Genomic DNA, 26,354 nt, shown 5'->3' with positions numbered 1-26,354 from the left:
AGCGATTACTACAGCTCACTGGTTGATCTTTTTTTAAAGACTTATTTATTTGTGGGCCCGGCGGTGTGACCTAGCAGCTTAAGTCCTCGCCTTGAATGCTCCGGGATCCCATATGGGCGCCGGTTCTAATCCCGGCAGCTCCACTTCCCATCCAGCTCCCTGTTTGTGGCCTGGGAAAGCAGTGGAGGATGGCCCAAAGCTTTGGGACCCTGCACCCGCATGGGAGACCCGGAAGAGGTTCCTGGTTCCTGGCTTCGGATCGGCGCGCACCGGCCCGTTGTGGGTCACTTGGGGAGTGAATCATTGGACGGAAGATCTTCCTCTCTGTCTCTCCTCTCTGTATATCCAGCTTTCCAATAGTAATAAAATCTTTAAAAAAAAAAGACTTATTTATTTGTATTAGAAAGGCAGATTTACAGAGAGAATGAGAAACAAAGAGAAAGCTCATCCATCTGTTGTTTCACTCCCTAAATGGCTGCAACGGATGGAGCTGGGCTGATCCAAAGCCAGGAGACAGCAGCTTGTTCTGGGTTTCCCATGAGTGCAGGGTCTCAAGGACTTTTATCATTCTCAACTGCTTTCCTAGGCCATACGCAGAGAGCTGGATGGGACGTGGAGTAGCCGGGACACGAACCGGCACCCATATGGGATGCTGGCTCCTGAAGGCAGAGGATTAGCCTGTTGAGCCAGGGCGCCAGCCCCCAGTTGGTCTTCCCGCAAACTGCTAGGTGGAAAGAGATTGTACACTTCCTAGTTTCTATGCCTGGCTGTGCAATGGAGTCACCTGGGGAGGGTTATTTTTATTTAATAAATGTGCTCATGTACTTATTTGAGAGGCAGGGGGGATTCCATCCACTAATTTACTCCTCAGATGCCTGCCATGTCCAGTACTAGACCAGTGCTGGAACCAGGAGCCAGGGCCTCCAGCCAGGTCTGTCATGTGGGTGATAGCAGCCCGGTTGTTGAACTGTCAGTACTGCTTCTGAGGGTCCACACTGCCAGGTATTGAATCCAGCTATGCAGTGTGGGATGCGGGCCCTGGACATAGCATCTTAGCTCTAGGATGCCCCTGGGCCACCCTTGCAGATTTATTATATCAGAATCGCAGGAAATGCCAGGCTCTTTCTGCAGTGCTGATGGTACCCAGTGTGGGCTTTGTGGGAGGGTTAGGGATGGGGATGAGGCTGGCTAGAGATGTTCCTGCTCTAGGTGACAGGTGTGCAGATTCACTGAGATTGGAGCTCATGTGTTAAATAAGGAACGATTCAGATGGTGCCAGAAGAGTCAGTATTCCCCTTCACACATGGGTTGGAGAAAGTCAAGGGAAGTGGTTCGCTGCGTATTTCCATCTCCTACATTGCGGTATTGAACACAAGTGTGCTGCCAGCCCAGCCTTGTCCAAAGAGGCCGTGTTGTTCAGGGCAAAGAGGCATTGAACCAAGGGTTGTTAGTCTTAGAAGCAGCTGCTCCCGGAGTTTACTTTCTCATTTCTCCATGTGAAACTCCCTGTGCTGTGCTGGGTGAGTCAGTGGTCGTCGGGGGCTTGGCGTACTGCATTTGTCAGGTCCAGAACCTGTAAAGAATCATTCAAGTCTGATCAAGCTGTTGCAGGTCAGATTATAGTTATGGTTGTCATGCCACTTATGATTCACTCTTGTTTTTTAAATTCACGCATATGCTTTTATAATATGCATATTTTTTACATTTTATTATTATTATCATTTTAGTTGCCTAGGCTATTATCATTTAGAGTTCCATAGGCTCCTGGCATTTCCCTTATCCCCTCCCCAATTCCCTCCCCCCTCCTATTTCCTCTATATCATTACTAAAGTATAGTTCTCCATACACAGTCATATGTCCATCATTGCGGGCATGGACAATGGCAGAGAGTCCAACATCCTATTGTCAAGACATAGCACACAGTGTCATTGTAAGTCCATCTTTGTCTGGAAGTAGAAATGCATACTACATTGTATCCTCACATCTGGATGTTAGTCTCCATTTCACAGCTACTGTACATCCCCTTAAATGTAAAGTCATAATACAAAATCAACAATAGAAAGAAAAATAGAAATTTACAATGCCATGAAGTTAAATGACATGTTACTAGATATGATTGTCTCCATTACACAGCTACTATACATTCCCTTAAAGGAAAAGCCACAAAACAAAATCAACATCAGGGAGAAAAAAGAAATGCCATGAAGTTAAATAACATGCTATTAAATGACTAACGTGTAGCTGAAGAAATGAAAATCAAGAACCTTCTTGAAAAAAATGATGCTACTATATGATCTACGAGTCATTGAATGACTTAATCAGAAGAAAGTGTTTTGAAGAGATGAAACTAACAGAAAACAACAAAACCCATGTGGTATAGTTTCCGCTGATCTTTGTTGTGAAGTGTATCTCCTCCAGACAATAAATAGATGGGTTTTGTTTTTTAATCCAGTCTACTAATCTATGGCGCTTGAATGAGTTTAAGCCATTTACATTAAGAGTTCAATATGTATGGGTGGTACTTTGGTCCTGTCATTTTAGCAATGGGTTGTTCATTGGTTTAGTCTTCTGTTGTCATTTTAATGGGATGTTCTTCCCACTTGCCTTTGGTTTTAGTGGGTGCTATTCCTCTTCTCTGTCAAGAGAACATCTTGAAGTATCCTTTGTAGGGCAGGTTTGGAAGAGGCAAATTCTTTTAACTTTTCTTTACCGTGGAAGAATTTTATTTCATTTTCAAAGACAAAAGAAAGCTTTGCTGGATGTTATCCTAAGCTGACAATTTTTTTCTTTTAGAATCTGGAATATGTCACTCCACTCTCTTCTGGCTTGTAGAGTTTCCTGTGAGAGATCTCCTGTGGGTTTAATGGCATTCCTTTATATGTCAATTGATTTTTTTCACGTGCACATTTCAGGATCTTTTCCTTATGTTCAATTGAAGAGAGCTTGATTATCATGTGTCTTGGTGAAGATCGCTTTTGATCAAGCCTGTTGTGAGTTCTGTGCCCCTCCTGGATCTTGTTTCCCAATTCTTTCTCTAGATTAGGGAAATTTTCCTTTATTATTTCATTAAATACATTTGCAAACTCAGCTTCTCTTTCTGCACCTTCTGGGACTCCCATAACTCTTATGTTTGGCCTCTTAATAATGTCTTTCAAATCTTGAATACTTTTTTTTGCCTGATCCAGCTCTGCTTCCAGCTTTTTGTTTGCTTCCCCCTGATGACAGGAAATATCTTCCAATTCTGAGATTCTTCTGCTTGCTTCATTCTATTTTGGAGACTCTCCACTGTACTCTTAATTTGCTCTACTGTGTTCTTAATTTCTGGTATATCAGCCTTGATTTGCTTTATTGCTTCCTTAAATTCTTTGAACTCTTGCATGAGCTTCTCATTGTTGATCAGAAGCTTTAAAATTAGTCTTATGGATTCTGTGTGCCCCATTTTTTCGATGTCTTCCTCAGTTAGCTCTGAGGTTGGCATAGGGTTTTGCTCCTTTGCAGGGGAGTTTTCGGGAATATTCATTGTGCCTTTGTCTCTTCTTTTGCTCTTGACCATTGTACTTCTGGTTAGCAGAGTCTTCTCCTTGAGGCAGGTTTCTAAGCTGTGTCACCCACAGGTCCACAGTTTGATTTTACTTATTGCAGTTGGTACACAACATTTTGCTTGCAGCCACTTGTACCACAAGCTCCAGCAAGTTCCAGGTCTGGGTGCTTATGTTAGATTTCCACCGTAGTCTCCACAGCCCCAGCTCCTGGCTCATCACTCTCCACGTCCTGTGATACTGTGCTTAGGCTGCACCATTGTCTCTGCAACCTTTCTCCTACTTCCAGTTAGAGCAGGTCCCAGGATTAGAGAGACACCAGGTGTCCTATATAGTTAGGTCGTTGGTGGTGTTGATCTTGTCGGAACCTGTTGGCTGTTAGGCCTGGGTGCCACACGGACCTATTTAGACCTGTACAATGCCACAGTCAGTATTATTTTCCTGTGGGACCAGTGCAATCCACGGAACTCAGTGAGTTCTCGTGAGCTCAGCATATGCTCAATTCACTGTTGTCCCCTGCAGTCCTAAAGCTATTGCCACAGTGTACAAAATGGCACCTGACGTACCACTACTTCAGTTCTTGATCTGCTGGCCATCAGGTCTGAGGGCTACCCAGACCTGTCTTGGGTGGAACCTGTAGAATGCCACGTTGCTGCAGTTCACCGAGTCAGAAATGAGTTCACTCCCAGCTCAGTGTATGCTCAGTCCTTTCCCTTGCCTTTGCCTCCTTACGCAAAATGGCACCCAATTCAGTTTAATGGGGCTGACTGGGCTGTGAAATCCACCCTGTTCTCACACTGCCGTCTGGGATCTACTGCTCTGTCTCTGCTCCTGGTCAAATCAAAAGGACCAGCAGGACAGACAGTTCTTTGTCTGGGTTCCCCTCCCAAGCTCCCAGTGAAAGTCCCTTCCCACCTGGTTGCTGGTGGAGTTCAGATCTCCATTAGTTGAATGCTGCTGGAGTATCAGTCACTGCAACACCACACCACTGTGTCTGCTGCTTTCCTGTGTCTGTCAGTCTCCAGGCACCCCTCTGCTGTTGTTCTGTCCTTTCCTATTTCCTGGAATATGTCCTCTCTGCTTCATCCTGGTTAAATGTTTTTCGTCCGTTTAAACGTGTCCTTCCCCTGTTCCGCCATCTTGGTTCTCCTCATGATTCACTCTTGATTCCTTGCTCATATCTGCCTTCCAGGACCTGTGCCAGGAGCAGGGGAAGTAGGAAGCTCGGTCTTAGGGTTCATGTTGTAGCCCCAGGTTAAGCTGCTGCTTGCAATGCTAGCACCTCATATTTGAGTGCTGATTTGAGTCCCAGCAGCTCCACTTCTGATCCAGCCTCTTACTAACATGCATGGGAAGGAGGTCAGTGACGGTCTCAGTACGTGTGTGTGTGTGTGTGTGTGTGTATTAGAGGTAAAGCCCTATATTCACCTTCTGTTTACGATACCTATTGATTCAGTGCCATTGTGCATGAATAGAGCGCCTTCAGTTTCTCCCTTTCGTATTTAATTGTACAATGAGTTAGAAAGTATTGAGGAGGCTTAGTACCTAAGAATTTGGTCAATTATAATAGCAAGCCTGTGGTTTTAAGTAGTTTCATATTCTGTATCTCGGGTATAATTCTCATTTCATGGCTATGGTAAAATCATATGTAAATAATATGAAGAAGTGAGAAGCTGGTGTTATCTCTGAAACACAGTGTTTTTGGATATAGTACAACTGGAAGCATTAGAGGCTGTAAACTCAGCATTTTCTAACACTTGCCATAGTGACAGCAGTGGTACCGGTGCTCTGGGACATTAGAAAGTGAGAGCCAGTTAGCGTTACCCTTGAACACCTCCTCGTTTAGGGAGACTGATAAGGCTGCTGTCCATGAGGTGCTCAATAATGATGATTTGAGTAAGTTTGGCAGGTGACAGGAGACTTGGCAGCAGGTGACAGGAGAAATGGCAGCAGTTGTGTACTCGTTGACTTGCCCAGCTAACTGCAGTAAGAAACAAGGGACATGGGCCCTGCGTGATAGCATAGTGGTTAAGGTCCTCGCCTTGAACACGCTGGGATCCCATATGGGTGCCGGTTCTAATCCTGGCAGCTCCACTTCCCATCCAGCTCTCTGCTTGTGGCCTGGGAAAACAGTGAAGGACGGCTCAAAGCTTTGGGACCCTGCACCCATGTGGGAGACCTGGAAAGAAGCTCCTGGCTCCCGGCTTCGGATTGGCACAGCACCGGCCCGTTGTGGGTCACTTGGGGAGTGAATCATTGGACGGAAGATCTTCCTCTCTGTTGTACCATCTGCCTTTCCAATAAAATAAAGTAAATCTTAAAAAAAGAAGAAGAAGCAAGGGACATTTTGGGAACAGTACCAGGTGCCGTCAGGAGGGAGGACAGCAAGTGCTGGAGAATGTTCTCACACGAAAGGAGTGGCGGGAACATGATGATAGAGTGAGGAAACACTGGCCATGGAGAGCTGCCCAAGCTCTGGGACTAAGGAACAGAGCACGATTGCAGAAATGTCCCATGTGAGATGGTGGACTTTAGGGACAGGCCTGCCTTGCGTAAGGCAGAGATGGTGGAAGGCGCAAGGCTGGAGAGGATGGTGGAAGCATGTGTGTGCCAGCAGTTGTGTATGGTGACGTGTTAGATGTGTGCAGGTGCGGTGGGTGAGGAGGGGTTTCGATGAGCCATTGGTATGTAGCACAATGCCCCAGACATGAAGTGTCTTCGGTAGTAGGTAGCCACTTGGTAGGCAGAACTTGGGACTGGTGGGAAGAATTTCATAGCAGGTTCTCATTTTCTTTTTTGTTCTTTAAATTTTTTTTTTAATTTTATTATTTTTTCTCCATTAATTACAATGTATTACGTGACACAATTCATAGGTACTGGGATTCTCCCCCCTTCACCCCAAATCCTCCCCCGCCCCGGTGGATTCTTCCATCCTGTTGCATAGCTACAGCTCAAGTTGTTCTGGGATTCCCTCATTGCAAGCATACACCATACATAGAGTCCAGCGTCCCATTGACCAAATTCAACGACCTCTTAGGGAGGCCCTCTCAGGTCCGAGGGCAGAGCCAGCAGAGCATCACCTCGATCAATTAGAAGCTCCAACATATCATCAGCAACAATCCAGGTACGATGAGACTGGTGCAGAGTCCACTGATTGACATAGTCCATCTTAGAGTTTCCCCTTGTCCAGTTTTCCGCTGGGTGTGCCGTGCTGGAGATGGGGCGACTGAGCCCCCTTTTTTCTTTAAATTTTAAAAAATAATTTTATTTATTTGAAAAGAGAGATACGGAGAGAAGGAAAGAGACAGAAAGAGGGATTTCCCCATCTGCTGGTTCACTCTCCAAAAGGCCTCAATGGCCAGACTAAAGCCAGGAGCCAGAAGCTTCTTCTGGTCTCCCAGTTGGGGATAGGTGCCCAAGGCCTCGAGCTGTCTTCCAGTAGTTTCCCATGTGCACTCACAGGGAGCTGGGTCAGAAATGGTACAGTTGGGACTAGAACTGTGGTAAATTTGGGGAGCTGGCATTGTAGGCCAGCTCAATACACTGCACCACACCACAAGACCCTAGCAGCAGGCTGTCTACTGTAGGTCATGACCAGGGGCATTTGTGAACTCAGTAACTGCTCTCCAACAGCGGCCTGTGTCAAGGTAGAGCCCCTTGGCATGAGGACAACCCAGGCTTGTGGAATGGTGGGCAGAGCAGCCACACTAGAAAGTCAGCTAAGAGAGAGATGTGGCCGTGGAGGAAGCCAAGCGAGCCAGCAGTGAGCATTAGTGGAACAGCACACTGGATAGAGCAGATACCTCTGAATGGAGCAGCTGGCCCAGCCATCCATCCTTTGTCACACGGTAGCACATCCAGGTCCAGCTGAGAATGAAAGCGCCCCATGGTGACTGCCTTCCTTCCAGGTTAGGCAAGGAGCTAGGTTGCTGGGAGGGGGGATCTTATCTTGACTTTCAGGGAAGGCATTTCTTCTTTGATTTTTTTCCCAACGCCAGGGTCTGTCACTCAGAGAACAACTGATGTTTGGCTGTTCGCCTTTGTGCCTGAGTGAGTGATTTCTTTGGCTTTAGGGCCCTGGTTCTGCTTGCTGCGGGGCTAGGCCTTCTATCTTTCCCCGATAACCAGCCCCCTGGTTTAAGACCCGTTTCCTTGTATCCTTTGCATTGTCCTCTAAAGTATAATTTGTTGTGGCACATAAATTGGATTGTTGAGGTATTTTGTGCTACTTATCTTGTTCAACTTTTGGTAATAATTTTCCTCTGAGTTATGACAAACTTTCTGAGGACTATTTCCTAAGAAGTTTAGATTTTAGGGGGCCAGCACAATGGTTCCCCTGCTAATCTTCTGCCTCCAAGTGCCAGCATACCATGTGGGCACTGGTTTGTGTCCTCGGTGCCCATTTCCCATGCAACTACCTGCTAATGACTTGGGAAAGCAGTAGAGGATGGCCCCAGGCCTTGGGACCCTGAACGAACAAATATGGGAGACCCAGAAGAAGCTCCTGGCTCCTGGCTTCAGGTTGGCTTAGTACTGGTCATTGAGGCTATTTGGGGAGTGAGTCAGTGGAAGGTAAAAAAAAATGAAAATTATTTTTCACTTGGCTCTCTATAAAATAGTCTTCTGTAACACTGCTACCACTGAATGCCTTGGAGAATTTGATGCTGCATGTGGTTGATGCTTAAGACAAAATGGATTTATTATTTGTTTTAAAGGAACCAGCTACTCCATCCAGGTGTCCCACTCGGCTGGCAGTGGCCCAAGCTCTCAAGCCATATCTGCTTCTTCTCCAGGTGCATTACAGGGGCTGGATCTGACCCGAGTAGCTGGGACTTGAACTTGCACTCCAGTATTAGATGACACCTTAACCCACTGCACCGTGAGGCCAGCCCCCTGGCTGGTTTTTTTTTTTTAATTGCTTCTTTTTATGGTCTTTCTTCTTGGAATTCACCATAGATGGTAGAGGAGTATGTGTGTGTGTGTGTGTCGGGGGAATTGGGAAAAAGAAAGTTGGGATTGTAATTTAAAGGACATTGCTAACATTTAGCCAGTCTTTCTATAATGAATTATTCTTAATTATTTCAGAAATGACATGTTAATCCATATTTAGGCGTAAGTTCCTGACTCATATCATTAATCCAAATATTTAAATGTAAATTTCTGTTCTCCTTCTCCCTTGTTTAACACAGAACAAGTTATTGAAGAGCAGGGGAAAGCATCACCACTAACGTTTACTAAATCAGCCTTGATTAGTGCAATATCTCCTGCTGTCCTAGCCGGAGCTTGTATTATATACAGTTTAAACAAAAAATGCCCGATTGTAACAGGACAGAAACCTAGTTGCGTGATTTTTATAGTTGATTTATTATTATTATTTTCATTCCAAAACTTTGGCGTAGAAGTGTGCTTTGAACTCGGCTTGATGGCCCTCTTATACCAGTTTTTGGTTTGTTTGTAATATAGGAGACGTGCTCTGCTTTGGTTAACACGGGGATGGGCTGTTCTTTGGATGATCCTTGCAGACACACCAAAGCCTGCTGCGTGCAGGGAGTTTCTGGTTCTCTATGGAGATTCTGTGCTGACAGAGAAGGCCCTGCAGTTTTAGCTCTGCTTGCGACAGCGCAGTCTCCAGTAAACCCTCCCTCTGTGACAGAGAGGAATTCAGAGAATGCTGAAGTATCCGGGGAACCAGGTCATGGTGAAAGCATTACGCTGGACAGACAGAGTCTTGAGCAGTCCCTGTGGCCCTTGAACCCAGCTTGTGTCCCACCCTGAGTGCTGTAGGCCAGGCGAGTTAAGCAATGGAATTAACTTCTCAGCCTGGACACAGGCTGGACCAAGAGTCACAGACTTTGCTCCGTGAACCCGGACCTCCAGCCCCCCTGGCTATAAGCCAATGCCTGGAGAGAAATCACAGATGTTGCAGGGCTGGGACGCTTTTTCTTTGGTGCAGTGAGTAAGACACTCCTGGTGGCAACACTGGCATCCCACAGGTGTGCCTGGGCTTGGTCCCACTCTGCTCCAAGTCCTGCTTCCGGAGAGAGCACACCTTGCTTCCTGGCCTGGGTGTGGCCCGGCTGTGGTTGTCCTAGGCACTTGAGGAATGAACCAATAGTTGAAAGATCTCTCTGTAGGTCTCTTATGTGCCTTTCAAAGAAATAAAAAGTATGTTCAAAGAAAATTTTTGTAATAGTAATGAAATAGTGTGATAGTGAGTGTTAGTGGACAGATAGTGAGTCCAGATCAGAAGAGAAAAACCTGAATAAGCTCCTAAAATGAGTTGGACTCTTTGTCGCGCACAGGCAGTGCTGCCGTGGCTGCATCCTAGCGCCTGTCTTAGAGACGGCAGTGCCCTCCGTGTGTAGCTGACACTGAGCAAGGCATGTGGCTGCCAGAGGGATCAAAGGCAGGGACGCATGGGGGTAACAGCGTTTGGGGGTGAGTCGATGAAGAATGGGGACGCTAGAGTCGGAGAACCGTTCAAAGAGTGAGGCAGAAAGGCTCTCAGTGCGTGGGCAAACTAGTCGGTAGAAAATCTAAGAAATGTTGGGTTTAAGGTCAGTAGGTTTGTTACTCCATTCCGGGGCTTGTCAGAAAGCTTAGTGTGTTAATATTAATTGTGCATTTTCTAAAAGGACTGAGAAGATAACAGCCTGGGTTGGAGACAAGAACACAGGAGGACCGGCAGCTGAGCGCGCTGCAGAGGTGGGCTTGGCTTTGGGGTGTGGGGTGTCGCATCCTAGAGTACAACCTCTGCCTGATCCACAGGCAAGTCTTCACTGGCCGGATGCCCATGGGCACTCCAGACCCGACTTGATAGTTCTGATCTGGGGCTGGGAGTCATTTTAGGATATTCAGGGGTCTGTTTTGTCTTTTCCTGAGGAAAGAGTGGCTTTTCATTTCCTTTAATTTTTAAATTAGCCCAATGTATATTATTACCCTCTGGTTAGGAAAAATGTGGGTTATACCTGTCACACCTTTTAAATGTGCATTAATTGAGAAATGTCTCAGATTACCCAGGGATGAAAAGTTTTTATATAGATTTTTATTTTTTGCTGTTTTTTTTATTCATTAATTACATTGTATTATGTGACACAGTTCCATAGGTACTGGGATTCTCTCCACCAATATGTAGATTTTAAGTTATGGGGCAGGGAGGGAGGGAGGCTAGGTGGAAAGCAACAGAGAGAGAGAGAACTGGCAATTTAGCTTCCGATCATTGTAACCCTTGATTCGCTCCTGACCAGCTCCCCACAGCCAAGCCTGGCCGGGAAGAAGCCTGGAGCCGGGAGTTCATCTGGGCCTCTCACGGAGGTGGCAGGGACCTACTTGCTCGAGCCATCACCTGCTGCTTGCCAGGGCACACGTTACCTGGATTCAGGAGGGAAGCCAGAACTTGAACCCACACATTCTGATATGGGATGTGGGTGTCTCAAGCAGCTGCATTGGTTTTTTTTTAAGTACTGGATAGTCCTTTAAATTTTTTTTTCCTAAGATTTATTTTTGTGTTTTTGAAAGCCAGAATTACAAGAAGAGAAAAAAGGAGAGAGAAAGATTGGGAGTAGAGTAGCTGGGACTTGAATTGGCTCTCATGGGGTGCTGGTGTTACCACCAGCAGTGGCTTAAACCACTGCATGCCAGTGCTGGCCCCACGAGCACTGTCTTAACCACTAGGCCAAACATCCACCCCATACATGTTTTCTTTCCTTCCTGTTAAACTTGCTCTTCTGGGACAAGGAGGGAGATGTAACAGGAGAAAATGAAGTAGAAAATTGATGAGCAAAGGGATGATCCAGATTGTTTGGGCTGAGTACCCTCCTTTGGGTTAATTTCCTTGCCAGCATCAGAATTGGTTTTTACTTTCAGCCTGCAGTAATAACTGTTTAGAGTTCTTTTCTCGCTACCTCTGTCGTGGATGAAACACTTGAACTGCTGTGGAGTTCTGAGCTGCCAATCATTGTGTTTCTCAGACTTTTCCAGCTCTGGTGGTGAGCACCGGCAGGATTGTCACTGCCTGTGAACTTGAACGAAGATCAGGCGAAGGTCAAACAGCGCCTTCTCGAGTGGAGTTGCAAATTCTTCCTCTGGCAAATAGGAGAAAAGGGAAATGTCACCCGCTTGTTGCTTTTTATGGTCATGAAGAAGGAAAAATCCCCGAAGCTTGTGATTCCTTTGCTGTGAGCAGACCAGCTGGTTTATTTCAGCCTCAGATAAGAACTTGAGAAAGACCCTGATTTATCTTTTCCTTGGGTCTGATCACTGAAAGTCTGCTAGCTTGATGGCTAGAAAAGCAAATGACTGTATTTAGGAGTAATAACCAGAATAACTTTTAAGACAGTTGTTTGGTGGAATCTCAAATGCACTGAGGATCGTTTTTGGTGAGTTGGCTTTGTAAGAAGGACCAGCAGTCAGACTGCAGCTTCCTAATAAATGGCTGAACGGCTGCCAAATTTAATTGATTTTTAAAAAGTCAGCACATGTGTGTTTGCACATGTGTTTAACGTACTCACTCATGGACCCTTCAGTGTGACTTCACGAGTTGGTTCTCACCCAACGCATTAACTTGGTATGAACAAAAGAGATGGCACTGGCTAAGCAGTTTGAGGTGTTGTACTTCCGTCTGGGGGCTTCCCTCTCAGTTGTTTCACTGTGTATTGTTAGTGTTGCTTACAGATAAGTGAAGCTGAAGGTCAAGTGCATATAGAAATACCAAGCGTCGTGGGGCCAGCCCTGTTGTGCAGCAACTCTGGTATCTCATGTTGGAGTGCTGTTTCAAGTCCTAGCTGTGGTATTACAGATCCAGCTTCTTGCTAATGTGCCTGGAAAGGAAACAAAAGCTGGTCCAAGTGGCACTATATGGAGTTCCTGGCTCCCAGCTTGGGCTGGGCCAGGCCTGGCTGTTGTGAGCATTTGACAAATGAACCAGCTTGTTTACTCTCTTCTCTCTCTCTCTCCTTCCCTTGCTTTCTCTGATGCTCTGACTTTCAAATAAACAAATAAATCTTTAAAAATGTGACTACCTATTCTTAAATATTTGTATTTAGGGCAAAATTCAAACTTTGGCAGCCATATACAACTAGGTTGAGTGTGAATCTTCAAACTTTTAGTTACATAGAACATTGTACTGAGTAACTTATTATATGAAGAGTTCTAATTTTATGTAACTTTTCCCCTTGTGGAACAGACTGTGTTGATGGTTTATAGGATGTTGTATTAACTTTCAAATCCTCTTGTAACTATTAGACAAGTAAATTGAAATTGGGGACGTACCCTGGTTTAGTATAATATGGATGCTGTGTTGGCCTTGCGGAAGGATGCTGTCTTTCCAGGTCCCCCTGCTGGGTCACATCCTGGAGGTGGGGAGAAGTGATGCCTGAAAGTTTCCTGCATATGTTGGACTCTAAACCTGGTAATGGGTCTTACCAAGTTTAAAGTAGAGCTTTCTACAAATGGCCATAGGTCATCAGTCATTCATTCAAGGATGGATGTTACTTCCAAAAGGGTAACTGAGTTTGGAGATGTTCAAGTTTGTATATATCCTTGTTAATATTTAGGGACGTTTTTTGTTTGTTTTTCTCCCAGTGGTTTAGCCTTGGTTGTCTTCCTCTTTAGTTTCACCCTCCAACTTTAGTGGGAAAAGAGCTTCTTTCTTTCTTCAGCGTTTGCCAGGACATCTGGGGAGGATTTCATAATGAAGGCATGCATTTTATTTCCTTTAGAAAGTCAGCATGGCTTGGGTTGGAGTTGTGATGCGTTCCTGTCGGCTGGGATTAGTAGACGATGAATCTGCTACCGCAGGTGTGTTAACCCCGTGTCAGTTTACTTTCACAACAGTCACTCTCCTTGGCTGCTGGGAAAGTATTAATTGTTCTGAGTTTTAAAATATATTGTTAAGGCTGGTGTTGTGGCATAGTGGGTGAAGCAATGCCAGGATCCCCTCTGAGCACGGATTTGTATCCTGGTTGCTCAATTTCCGATCCAGCTCCCTGCTCATGGCTGGGAAAGCAGTATAAGATGGCTTGCATGTTTGAGCCTCTGCACGCCTACGGGAGAACCAGCTGAGGTCATTGGGGCTGTCTGGGAGGCGAACCCCTATCACTCTGCCTTCTAAATAAATTATTAAGAATTAATTGATAATCCTGGTTTAGTAATTTTAAAATAAGAAATACTGTCTCTGGATTGGGGAGTTTATCATGGTGGGAAGGAATGGTGATGCCAAGGTATTCTTTTCTTTTGCTATTTAATCAGTCTATTTCACAGACAGTTAGAAAGAGCTTCTGCCTGCTTGTTCACTCCCAGATGCCCTCTGTGGCTAGGGCTGGACTGGACCAGGCCGAAGCTGCAAGCTGGAAATTCTTTTTTTTAAGATTTATTTATTTTGATTGAAAAGTCAGATATACAGAAAGGAGAAATAGAGAGGAAGATCTTCCATCTGTTGATTCACTCCCCAAGTGACCGCAACAGCTGGTGCTGTGCTAATCTGAAGCCAGGAGGCAGGAACCTCCTCTAAGTCTCCCACATGGGTGCAGGGTCCCAAGTCTTTAGGCCGTCCTCAACTGCTTTCCCAGGCCACAAGCAGGGAGCTGGATGGGAAGTGGAGCTGCCAGGATTAGAACTGGTGCCCATATGGGAATCCCGCCATGTTCAAGGAGAGGACTTTAACCATTATGCTATTGCGCCATGCCCGCAAGCAGGGAATTCAGTGAAGATCTTCTGCATGGGTGACTGGAGCCAAATCCTTGTACTAACACCTGTTGCCTCTTACAGTGCACAATTTCAGGAACTGGGCCCTCGGCATTCTCACTGAGGACGGGGGCACTTAATCTGTAGACCAAACATCCGCTCCAGGGAGCAGGTGTTGTGCTTGGTACCCGTACTTTCAGCACAGATGTAGAAGCTGCCAGGCATGAACCCATCAGCCACTCGGCTTGCTGTCTCTCAGTTGCTCCTTTTTTTGTTGCTGCTGTAGAGTTTAGAGCAAGCTTCAGACATCAGGACACTCTGTTCCCAGGTGGTTTTGCAGTGCCTCCTCCTGTTAAATCTCTCCATTCTGCTGCCAACCACATCACCATTCTCACATCTGAGAGATGTCACCCTGATTTAATAGCTCTGTTTGATACAGCGTCGCTGCTTAAATCTTCTGTTAGTCCGTAAATAAGTCTTTCACCTGTGTCCTTAAAAAAAATTACAACCTTGGGCTCTGTGCCGTAGCCTAGTGGCTAAAGTCCTCGCCTTACACTTGCCGGGATCCCATTGGACGGTGGTTCGTGTCCCGGTGGCCCTGCTTCCCATCCAGCTCCCTGCTTGTGGCCTGGGAAAGCAGTTGAGGATGGCCCAAAGACTTGGGACCCTGCACCCATGTGGGAGACCTGGAAGAAGCTCCTGGCTGCTAGCTTTGGAATGGCTCAGCTCCAGCAGTTGCGGCCACTTGGGGAGTGAATCATCAAATGGAAGATCTTCTCTGCCTCTCCTCGTCTCTGTATATCTGCCTTTGCAATAAAAATAAATTTTTTAAGAAAAATGACAGCCTCAGGATATAATCAAAGTTCCATGTGGCAGTTAATGATGCCTGCTAAGCTAGAATATTTCTTTGACTTTCTTGTGTGTGTGTGTGAGTGAGAGAGAGAGATTTATTTTGTAATGAGGTTTGGCCAATTGTTTCGCGTGTTAGATTTGCCAGATCAGCTTTTTTTTGTGATTCAGGTTGAACATGCTCACACGTTCACGTAGGTCACCTTGAGTACTCAGTATTGATCACGACAGGAGTCATGAGACTGCCTGGTTGTCACGTCGTTTAATGAAGGGCTTCCATCAGATCACCTTATTATAAAGGGGTGCTCTTCCCTGTGGGGTTACTGTTATTGTTTGCAACAGATTGTTGTGTTGCCAAACATCGTCTTAGTGTCCATTAGTGGTTCTCACCTGAATCATCGCACGAACTCGGTCATCTGTTAGGAAGGGTGAACGGAACCCTCACTCTGCAGAATTGGCATTTTGTCCTAGAAGACGCTTGCGTGAACTGTGAACAGCCTTTCTTATCAATGCACTTTATACAGCAATTAGAATGTTAAAATCGAGAAGTCCTCCACGGAGGCGCTGTCCCCGGAAGGGATTCTTCTCCTGCTGTCTGTGGCCAGTGGCATCTGCGCACATTGATTTGCCTTCCGCAAGATTTATGATGAACCCGCCAAGTTGTGCATTTGCATTTGCCACTGCAGGGCGGCGTTGAAGAAGGGCAGATTTTCTTCTGGAAATTTTTAATGGTGTTTTGCAGATGAAGGCAGGAGAGTACCTCATTAACCTAGAAAGCCATTCTGTAGATATTCAGACTGGTTTGGCTGAATTGCTCAGCGCTTATCTGGGCAGGAAGAAAATGGCTGGTAAAGAAGAGTGACATTGAGCACCGTTGCCAATTGAGGAGACCGTGAACTGCTTGTGCAACGATCATCTGTGAGCAAATGGTCAGACAGAACAAGTGTTGCCTACGAAGACACTTTCCACGGTGCTAAGCCCCGAGATCTGGAAATTTGGTTTTCAATGTAGAACAATAAATCTTGTTTCTTTCCATGTTCGTGAGTACCTCTTCAAAAATCTCAGGCAAACATGTAGGTGCAGCGAAGCTGAAACCATGGAACTTAATTTTCGGAGTGTAATTGTTGAATGGTTGTTGTGGTTTTTGGGAAAGGTTTTTAGCAAAGCCGGGATGGAGTTGAAAATGTCGATTTTTTTCCCTTCCAAGAATTTGCTTGATGTTTGAAAGTGATTAAGACGTTGTCATAGATGCCAGCGCTTCCGTGGGCATGTCTGTGTTTTTTGTTTTTTGTTTTTGCTGAGGGCGTCCGTGGAACAGAGAAGGGATGGTTAGTTAATCCCACCTTGCCTAGTCAGCAGTCGGGCTGCACCACAGTGGCGGTCAGAGGCTCCCTGGCTTCACACAGAGAAGCCAGTGCAGCTGGGAGTGGCTCCAAGAGCTGGACTTCCTTCTTTGATTTGCCTTTTTTTCCCTCTCTCTCCATAGGAAGTCACTGATTGTGTAGGCTTTCTGTAAAAGCCTGCACGATGTCTGTCCGTTTGTATCTCTTGAGCAAGCAGAAGGCCAGGAGATCCGTCCTCTGTAAGACTAGCCTTAAGGACTGCAGGCTGAGGCTTTCTTGACAGTTTGCAGGTGGAATTCTTAGCTTGTACATACCCTCAGGCACACACTCTATGTGTAAAATTTACATCTGAGCTTGTGCTTAGTCATTTACTCTGAAAACAAAGCGACAACCCTGAAGAGACAGAAGACAATGAGCCTGCTTTTTCCCAGGGGTGATTACTTCTGCAGCTGTTGAAAGGTGGGTTCCGTGCCCTGGCTCCATCCCCCTCCACCGTAGCACTTGGAGGTACTGCACCTATGTCTGAAAATGTTTGTTCCTGGATGTGGCTGTGTGCATCGGGATGCTCTACTCAGAAATGTGCCTTCCTGATAGAGAAGAGGACACTTTGGTGCCTGATAGATGCTCTGCAAGTGTTTACAGAATGAGTTAATGGCAGGTGTGATTGAGAACTAATTGGGTAAGCCGGTTTAAACCTTCAGTAGAGTGGTTTGCTGGTTCCGCGTTTTCCTTGGTGTGCGGTATTACATTTAACAGGGTCATAAAGCGTATTTTTCGTTTAGCTTTCCCTATCTCTTCTTTTTAAAGAATTATACAAGGCATTCTAAGCACTAACAAGAATAAAAGCAAGAACAAGTTTCAGGAGTAATGGATGGATTTGTGAGGATTTATTTTTCTGCTCTATTGGTTTGGCTGATGTTATTCCTAATGATAAAGCACTGGTCAATGAAATATGCAAAGTGTACTAAGCTTCCCCTTTTCGTATCTTTAGGGAATAGCTAACAGGGATATATGTGTGTGTTTATTTTTTTTCTTAGCAAGAAGGAAACTTTTCTTTATTACAATGAAAGGTAAATGATAGGATGTGTCCATATTTCATGTTTTATTTAAGCCATAGGATAATGACAATGCATCAGTTAAGGCACAGTTGAAAGGTTCATGGACCAATCTCATGGTATCCTGTAGGGTGGAGACGATCTTTTGAAGCTCTGTGCATTGATGGGGATAGATTTATGACAAAAGGAAACCCAAGCATAATTTATTACTGTCAAAGAGTGACAGCATCCCAATTCCAGTTAGAGGCCTGCCTGGAAACATGGATTTTGTGAGCACGGTCGTATTGGAGATCCCGTGCCCTCTGTCTGACAGCAGTGGTGCCACACCTAAGGAAAGATGGTGTCTGGTTTGTGACTGAGCCTGGAACAATTGCCATTGAAAGTGTTCATCAAAACATAACTCCTTCTCGCTTCTTAAGATTCCCAACCACATCTTTCAGGAAACAGTGGCAGTGGAATATGAAGTGGATGACAGTGGAGTCAGAGTGTCCTTACTGTAGATGCTGCTTCAGTAGCCGGAAGGCCCCACCCACAACCTTATCCTGTCTGTTCTAGCATTTTAGGAGGTTACATTCCCTGGGCTTTTTAAAAAATCAAAACGTGATTTTGCAAAAGAGGAGAGCTAGAGAAGGAATTCCTATAGTGTGGTGTCTCTTCCTAACAAGGTCTGTGACCTTGCACAAGCAATACAGATTGTTCTACGGGACCTTGACAAGGAACCCTCCATGTCCCAATGGGCTGGGTTTTGTGTGACTAACTTGGTGAGTTCATGGACCTGTGGCTGTCCTTGACCTTAGGGGAACAAATGCACACAGCAAACAGCAGCCCAGGCAGTTGCTGAAGGAAGCCTCAGACCAGCGAGGAAACAGAAGGCAAAGGCATTCTAAATAACAGAACCAGAATGGGGGCAAGTGGAAACAAAGTTTTGAAAACTATTAGTGTTGTGTCTGAACTGAGGTGCAAATGCCAGCATTGAAGAGGGGAGTGCCGCTGCTCCTGCTGTTCTGCAGAGCTCCCTCCCTCACAGGGGGCATGGCTGCTCTCTGGATGTGAGTCCCTTCTGGTTTGGTCTATGCAGACATGGCTCCCAGCTCAACAGCTGCCTGTTCAGTGACAAGGACACACTCTAATGAACCAGTCCCTATACAGGTTAGCATTGAGCTTGACTGCGTTGTTTCATTACTGCATATAATTCTGAAATGAACAACCTTTCCTATAACATAAAGCATATGATGTCAATTATATATCTACTATGCCTATTAACTAATCATTGCACAGTGTTTCTGTAGGCCTAATTCTTCAGTGAAAAGCAATGCCCCACCCTTCTGTCATTCTCTATTATGATAAACTTCTACAAACTTGCTTGTTATTCAAAAAAATGATTTCAGCTTCCAAGCATGCTGTATGCTTTCAGCTTCCAGTTGCTCTCAGCACATACTGTATGGAAAGATCTGGAACGCTTTGTGAATTTGGGTGTCGTCCTCGCATGAGGCCATGCTAATCTCCTCTATAGTGGTCCAATTTCGCAGTGCGTGCTGTCAAAGTGTGCACTCTTATCTGCTGAAAAATATTATAATGGTAGATGCTTTGCAAAACACCTCCCCTCTCTCCTACTTTAGCAATCATATTTTACATGCTTACGCACTGAAACACTCCCATTTTGCTCCCACAGAGGGAATAACTATTCCTTTTGTGCTCCATGTAATTAGAAAAAAGAGGTTAGTTAGTGAAGCCATTCTTGGTATTTGCCAGTGTCCACAGGGGCAGCTTCTTGCCACTCCACAGGAAGTGGCTTTGTTTCTGTGTCCTGCTCCTGGTATTGGCTTTTTGTAAACATCCTGGCTTGGGTGCATGGTCACAAGGCATGTGCTTGGTAGTCCAGTCGTGGCTGGTGCGTCCCCCACCCAGGCCGTGCACCAGAGGCTGGACTTGTGAGCTCCCTTAGTAGCCTGCACCGAGTGCTGGCCTGGCGTGCGGCTGCTCTTGATGCGTGTTCGGTAACTGGGGGCAGAGTTCGCCTTGGCCACACCGAGTCGGCTGATCTGTTCTGACAGGTATTTTTCAATGTGCTTTACTTTTTGCTTGTCTTAGTTTAATAGAACAGATAAACATAACCCTATGTGTTGATTCACTCTTTGCTTTCATGGTTTGAATAGTATTTCTTGCCTACTTTATGTACTGGAGTCTTATTATAAGCTTTAAAACCCGTGATTTCCCCTTTCACATTTACAAGCAGTCTCTCAGGTAATGCTTTTTTTCTCTGGAAGCAACTTCTGGGATTAGACAGAGTCCCAGTCTTAACTCACTGTGTCCTGATGAGACGAGAGTTGCAAAGCTTGGGTTCGGGGTATGCTGTGTGAGCCTGGGAGCCGATTTCCTGGGGCTCCTTGCTTGCCTCTGCACACGGGTGTTCTTTAGCACGACTTCCATAGTGCTTGCTATGTGTTTCAGAGGTTGGTTCAGACACTTCACAAACACTAATTCACAGAATCCTCTTTCTAAAAAAGATTTTATTTTTATGTTTGAAAGACAGATTGAGAGAGAAAGAGAGAGAGAGAGAGAGAGACCTGCCATCTACTGGTTTCCCTCCCCAATGGTCACAATGGTTGAGGCTCTGCCGGTTTGAAGCCAGGAGCCCATAGGTTCTTCCAGGTTTCACAAAGGTGCAGGGGCTCAAGCACTTGAGCCAACTTCTGCAGGGGGTTGGATTGGAGGTAGAGTGGGTGGGTTTTGAACCGCTGCCCATATGGGATGGTATTGTCCCTCTGCTACAATGCTGGCCCTTGAATCTTCTTAAGAGACTTGTGTGTGTGTTGGAAAAGGGAAAAAGGTAATTCCAGTTTTATAAACGGGAATGCTGAGGCACAGCCTCACTGGGGAAGCAGGTGCCTAAGGCTTCATGGCTTCGGGACAGTCACTGGGAACCCTGACAGCCTGAAGCAGGGACAGTACTCCTCCCCTCTGCAGCCTAACTTAGAATAAAATCTGCTGGAGTTTTCCTTTTAATGCCTTGGATACTCATGCCTTAGGTGTCACTGTCACACAGAATCAACATTAGGAGCCCAGGGCAAGGATACCAATGGAGACACTACCAAAACACTCCAAAGGAAAGTCATACTACACACTGTTCAGTGAACTGTTCTTTCCAGCACAGTGGTTGGTGAAGCCAGCGCCACCACCCGGAAGGCCAGGTCTGTGGCTGGACTTCTTAGACACATCCCCACTTACCCCCCGCCCCGGATTCCATGCTGGAGAGGCAGCTTCCGGTCTCTTTTCCTACCCCTTTTGGTTTTGACTCCCAGCTGCCCCTATATCTTGAGGGGCCCCCAACTCATGCATGGGGTTTTGCATCTTCCAAAATCTCCAGCCAAACAGATAGCCCTTTGACTGCCCCTCTAGTCTAGCTGTTCTCAGGAAAGAGGCCTGGATTCTCGCTGCAGGTGAGATGTTAATTTCAGGTAGGTTCCTGGTTCCTGTGAAAGAAGAGAAGAGACAGAAGAGGGCCAGGATGGGGTTCTCTATATTGAAGGGCCTAGTGGCATTGCCACTCACATGCATTGTTTGAAATAATTGTCCCCAACCATTGGAGCTTCCGCTGCTGCCTGCAGAATCGGCATGAACAGGAATCTGTAAGCAAGTGTGGGGGCCGGACTTGATGTTCACTTGATGATCCTTTCACAGCTGTCTGCTCCAAGGTTATGTTCTCAGCTTCTGGCGACTCCAAAGCTTCAGGCTTCAGTGATTATTCAAAGTGTCTCGTGTCTGAAGTGCTGAGTGTGTAACAGTGTCCTTATCCTCACGGAGGGTGGAGTTTGTACATTGGCTTGTCTCTTTCCGACACCTGCAGTGTAGCCTGAAGTCCTGTGAATGAATATTTGTGGAAGAATGTTGATGGTATCTCTTTGACTTGGCAGCTCAGGATGGAGCCCTTACATAAGAGGGTAATGAGAGATGATGGTATAATAAGGAGGCTGTACTGCATTTAATGAGCATGAAATGATGGGCTGGGAACTGAAGGAGACCAGGAGGTCGAGTGAGAGCAAAGAGAAAGCTCCATAGGTCCTGAGAAGTCGGAGCTCAGCCAGGATCCCAGCGTGTGCAAGGCGAGGATCCAGCCACTGGGTCATCGTGCTGGGCCCACTGCAGTAGTTTTATAGGCTGTTTTCTGACCTAATGTAAAAGCTTGTCAGTCTCAGAGCTACGTTGTGAATGGGTGCTGAATAATTGTTTTTCCTGTCTTGACAATGGCTTGCATAACCCAGTTCCTTATACTATCTGCTATTTTTGCCTTGCTGAGAGGTACATTATCATAAGACTGCGTTTTCATTCTCTGTGTCTCCCTTCTTTTTTTAAAAAAAATATTTATTGGGCCCAATAGAGTGGCTAAATTGTTGCTTTACATGTGTCGGGATCCCATAAGGGCACTGCTTCGTGCTCTGGCTGCTTCACTTCTCCTCTAGCTCCCTGCTCGTGTAGTGCAAGCTTACAAATCCATTTGGCTCTCCCGTGTGAGTGGCAGGTGCCAAAGCACTTGGGACATCATCTGCTACTCTCCCAGAAGTGCCACAGATGCCACTTAAACCTATGCTCATGTGAGTTGTCGAAGTCACAGACAGCAGCAACTTAGCTTGCTGTGCCACACAGTACCAGCCTTGACAGCAGCAATTCTGAGACTGAGTCATTGATTGCTTAGTGCTCACTCATTTCCCTGGAGATGGAAACTCACTTGAGGGATAGCTCTGTGCCCACGGAGCTGTGTTTGTCATCAAAGTGAGCGGGGGATGCTGGCACCTGCCTGCCTCCTCTCTGCTCTCAGTGTGCTGTGCTTACTTTCAAGAGCCAGGTCCAGCAGCCACGTAGGGAAAGCATCTCCTGAAAGCCCACATCGCTTCCAGAGACGTGACTGTCCCTGGGTAAGTGTGCGCTCGCATTCGTAAACAGAAAAACAAGGGTGGGCCTTTGGCCTGATGCTGCTGCTTGGGAAAGCCACATCCCACATCGAGCGCTTAGCTTTTGAGTCGTGGCTCCACTGCAGTTGCAGCTTCCGCCTCACGCACACCCTGGTGATGGATCAGGTCCTTGGGTTTGTGCCAACCTCACGGGGGACCTGGGTGGGGTTGCTGGCTCCTATCTGTGGCCTGAGTTGTTGCGGGCGTTTGAGAAGCAAATCAGCAGGAAGTCCGTCTGTCGAGCTGGCTGGCAATTTCTAGCTTTCTCATCTGGCTGTCAAATCAAATAATTGAGAAAAAAATCAAAGTTTAGTTTTTCAGATGTGAGTATTGGACATGATTTCACTAGCAATTAAAAGTCTGTTACTTCTTAAAGGCATTGAGTGTTCTTTCTGGTTGAAGAAGTAATGTTCGTGGTGACATCCCTTCTTACTTAAGCAAGGATGGGCTGCATAAGCCATTCGCCTTGTGCCAGGTGTGAGCAAACAGCCTTTCCTCAGGACCTGAACACCTGCTTGTTCGGGAAAGAGTAGAGTTTAACCCTCCGGAGAAGTCGGGTCTTGTGTTTTTATAGAAAAAGAGAATCAAGCAAGAGGCAAAGCTACTGCTCTTGATGTGACTCAGGTCCTGCGATTCTGAGGGTGGCAAAGACGGGGCAAAGTGTTCGGTTAGATCACAAGCACACTGCACACACCGACCCTTCAGCCGCCAGGTGCCAGGGTCAGTGGAATGCTGTTCCCGAGTTGATAGAGTACTCATTTAGGATCACGGACAACACCTGAGATAGTTAATGTGTGTTTTCATTTGGTTTGAAGTAGATCATTCCGCCCAAATCCACCCTGCACCCCAGCTTCACCCCTCCCCCACCAAAGTAAAAACTATTGCTTTTGGAGTGCAAAGCGAATCTTTCCTAAATTAATGTTTTCAATGTCTCCCAAATCAGAACAAGATTCATGAGTGTTTTTATGTGAGAATAAGTCTTGGTCTGTATTATTAACAGCTAAAAATTAAGGTATTAATGGCATCTGTGTTCCCTATACTAGCTGGCAGCTCCCACGGCTATTTTAAGAACTGTAAGTTTTGATTTATGAATTAGGCTGATGATTCCTTTTGCAATGGAAATATTTAAGTCATAATTGAAGTACCTGCTGCAAGTGCCTTCTTCCTGAGAGGCTTTCTGGAGACATCATGGGACATGTTTTATTATTTTCTTATTGAAATTTGCAACAAATCACAAACAGCCGGAATCTTTTTAATGTGTCATGAGAGACTAATAGCAAAGCCATGGTCGTTACCTCCTCTGAAGGAGCATCTGCAGCCAGCCTTGGTGCTGGTTAAGAGATTCAAGCTGAGGGATGGGGATACAGCTTCAAGACCTGCAGGTGCATCGGGCCTGCCTAGACTGTGGGGACATTTGTAATTATTCAATGCTTTTTGGAGTATTTCCTTTTGTATTACTGTCTTTTTCTTTAAAGGCACTTTCGGGCCCGGCGGTGTGCCTAGCGGCTAAGGTCCTCGCCTTGAACGCGCCGGGATCCCATATGGGTGCTGGTTCTAATCCCGGCAGCTCCACTTTCCATCCAGCTCCCTGCTTGTGGCCTGGGAAAGCAGTCGAGGACGGCCCAGTGCTTTGGGACCCTGCACCCGCGTGGGAGACCTGGAAGAGGTTCCAGGTTCCTGGCTTTGGATCGGCGCGCACCAGCCCGTTGCGGCTCACTTGGGGAGTGAATCATCGGATGAAAGATCTTCCTCTCTGTCTCTCCTCCTCTCTATATATCCGGCTTTCCAATAATAATAAAATCTTTAAAAAAAAAAAGGCACTTTCCCTTTTTTCTCAAATAGTGTTATGCCCGAATATTACCAAAAAACATGGTTGTGCATGCCAATTTCATTGAAAAAAGTTTCAATTATTTTCCATTTTTATCTGAAAGCTGGAGCGAGATTTTTTTTTTCTATCTGCTAGTTCATTCCCCAAATTCTAGCAATAGCTCGGGTTAGGCCAGGCTGAAGCCTGGTCCCAGAACTCTGGCTCTCCTCCATGGCTGGCAGGAGAACCCTGAGCTGTTCCCTTGCACGGTGTGCTTGTGGCTCAGACCAGGCATTGTGCTGTGAGAAGCAGGTGTCCCAAGCAGTACTTAACCACTGTGCCAAATGCCTGCCCCTGTGAAGGAACGCACCCAAGTCACACTGTTTTGTCTAGTGTTCCATGCCCAAGTGCCTGGGCTCATTCCCCGGCTCCAGCTCCTCACTCCAGCCTCCTGCTGACACAGACCCTGGGAGGCAGTGGTGAGGGTCTGAGGACCGGGTTCCTGGCACCCCATGGGAGGCCTGCGCTGGGGTAGCTAAGGCCTTGGCCCAGGGCCCTTCTGGGTGGTTGGGGAGTAAACAGAGGTTGGAAACTCTCTCTCCCTCTACTTCCCCCACCCCTCTTCCCTGTCTCTGCCTCTCAAGTCGAAAACTATCTCAAGTCAGGGAGAACAGCTTGCTATCTGCAGCCTGTGTTGACTTGCAAGAGAAGGGGAGACCAAGGACCCCTGACTGTGGCCAGCACAGCACAGCAGGCTCGGGGAGAGCCAGGACCCCTGACTGTGGCCAGCACAGCACAGCAGGCTCGGGGAGAGCCAGGATCCCTGACTGTGGCCAGCACAGCACAGCAGGCTCAGGGAGAGCCAGGATCCCTGACTGTGGCCGCCGTGGCAGGCTCGGGGAGAGCCAGGATCCCTGACTGTGGCCAGCACAGCACAGCAGGCTCGGGGAGACCAAGGACCCCTGACTGTGGCCAGCACAGCACAGCAGGCTCGGGGAGAGCCAGGATCCCTGACTGTGGCCAGCACAGCACAGCAGGCTCGGGGAGACCAAGGACCCCTGACTGTGGCCAGCACAGCACAGCAGGCTCGGGGAGAGCCAGGACCCCTGACTGTGGCCAGCACAGCACAGCAGGCTCGGGGAGAGCCAGGATCCCTGACTGTGGCCAGCACAGCACAGCAGGCTCGGGGAGACCAAGGACCCCTGACTGTGGCCGCCGTGGCAGGCTCGGGGAGAGCCAGGACCTCTGACTGTGGCCAGCACAGCACAGCAGGCTCGGGGAGACCCAGGACCTCTGACTGTGGCCGCTGTGGCAGGCAGTTTCATATTCTAGGTGTGGGTGAGGCTTCCCAGATGTCCCTGTCACTCATGAAGTTTTCATGCTAGGCTTGACTCAGCTCATTCAAAAAAAGGCTGAGCGATGCCTAACCTGGGGATTCTGTGGTGTGTCACCCATCTGTGGTTTTTGACTCCATATGCAACAGGAAGACGAGCATGGTTGAAGCTGGTGTCTGCTTATGTTTGTTCAGAAGATTTGGGCATCTGAACAACGTGGCTTGGAAGCTTCCCATAGTGACCAAAGAAATGTGTTTTCCTTCTAGGAAGCATTATCTTAGCATCTGCTAATGCTTATCGGGACCGTTACCAAGTTCCTTCTGCATAGATGCTCTGAAGAGCCAAACCTGGCTTCACCTGGCCAGACATAATGGAGAGGAGCTCACCGTCAGCTAAAAGTTTCTCTGTCACATCCCTTAGCCAGCTCTGCAACCTCTTCTCCACTTGAACTTGCCTTCTGCTGGGTGCTTGCCAAGGAAAACAGCAGATTGGCCACAGCCGTGGGCATCAGCATCAGGGTTAGGGTTCCTCCGGCTCCACTTATTTCCTAAATGCTACCTCCTCACCCACTCCCCTGCATGGTGGTTGATTCTCAGCCATTAATGGGATCTTTTTAAAGCTTTATTTTCCTTGATGGATTGATTCATTATTTGAAAAGCAGAGTTGGAAGAGGGGGAGAAGAGGGAGAAAAAGAGAGTTTGTGCATCTGTTGTTGCACTTCTCAAATGCCAGGATGAAGCCAAGAGCCAGGAGCTCCACCTGGGCTTCCCACATGGGTGGCAGGTGCCCAAATGC

General features: G+C 46.8%; 1 protein-coding gene and 1 non-coding gene across 2 annotated transcripts in view; one reads left to right on the top strand and one right to left on the bottom strand.

The window, feature by feature from the left end:
- AKAP12 (A-kinase anchoring protein 12) overlaps nt 1–26,354 on the top strand; it is a 94,786-nt gene that overhangs the window by 9,582 nt on the left and 58,850 nt on the right. The gene's annotated exons all lie outside the window — the stretch shown is intronic.
- On the bottom strand, nt 18,915–19,020 carry LOC118758411 (U6 spliceosomal RNA). Its single transcript, XR_004995702.1, has one exon. It is a non-coding gene; the product is annotated as a U6 spliceosomal RNA (small nuclear RNA).

The sequence above is a fragment of the Ochotona princeps genome, chromosome 1 (assembly GCF_030435755.1).
Source record: "Ochotona princeps isolate mOchPri1 chromosome 1, mOchPri1.hap1, whole genome shotgun sequence".
Classification (NCBI taxonomy): domain Eukaryota; kingdom Metazoa; phylum Chordata; class Mammalia; order Lagomorpha; family Ochotonidae; genus Ochotona; species Ochotona princeps.
Note: the sequence above shows the minus strand (reverse complement) of the source record. Positions and strands in the feature narration are given on the sequence as shown.